The sequence below is a fragment of the Volvox carteri genome (assembly GCF_000143455.1).
Source record: "Volvox carteri f. nagariensis unplaced genomic scaffold VOLCAscaffold_33, whole genome shotgun sequence".
Taxonomy (NCBI): Eukaryota; Viridiplantae; Chlorophyta; class Chlorophyceae; order Chlamydomonadales; family Volvocaceae; genus Volvox; species Volvox carteri.
In genome coordinates this window covers 1135033-1135741 of record NW_003307576.1, presented here as the reverse complement: position 1 = coordinate 1135741, position 709 = coordinate 1135033, and the positions used below count along the sequence as shown (strand labels likewise).

Here is a 709-nt window from a genome sequence, read left to right as displayed (position 1 = left end):
TGGGGGGAGAGTTGTCGGCAAGGGGAGGGTTGAATGGCGGTGAGATGAGAGGAGGGGGCTGTGTAGGGAGAAGAGGGGAAATTGGATTCAACAGCCCAACGAGTCGATTGCCAAAGACGCCCGGAGTGCCCAAACCGCTTGCTTAATGGAATCCAAAGTGAGTCTAAAGGAGTGAATGGACAGAGTCGGGAAGGGGGTAAGGGGAACGCCACTGACGATTGAAGCAGATACCAGAGATAATGTTATACTCGGGGGGAAGAGGTACGACTGCGGCTCCCCGTGAGAGCGGTGGGGAATGGGGTTTGGAAATGGGGTTTCACGCGACCTCCGGAATGAACCCCATTCCCCACCTCTCCTGGGGTTTGGGGGATCACGAGAACCCGGTGGATTTCTCGTGGGTACCTCTCCCCCGTCCCCTCTCTCCTTCCCTCCGCCCTTTCAGGTTATATAGGCTTGAAGTTATAGGGTTTTTTGTATCGCGGAGCTTTCACGTACAAGCGGGTTTGTTTTTGTAAGTTGTAAGTTGGTCAACAAGTCCTGGTCCTGGCAGAAGCCAGCAGTAGGAAATACTCAAGAGCGGCACGCTTGGCGACTGGACAGTTAGTTAATCCCCACACGGGCGCGCGCGCGGGCGCGCCTCATTCACAAGCGCTTGTGTGTGCGCCCAGGCTTAGTGCGCCTAATAAGGTCCATTGAATGTGCTCACCCC

At 55.6% G+C, this 709-nt stretch overlaps 1 protein-coding gene across 1 annotated transcript in view; it reads right to left on the bottom strand.

Moving 5' to 3' along the window:
* The window catches only part of VOLCADRAFT_118257 (uncharacterized protein), a gene marked incomplete at both ends in the record, with an annotated part of 5803 nt that overhangs the window by 1334 nt on the left and 3760 nt on the right, over nucleotides 1-709 (bottom strand). The window lies entirely within an intron of this gene.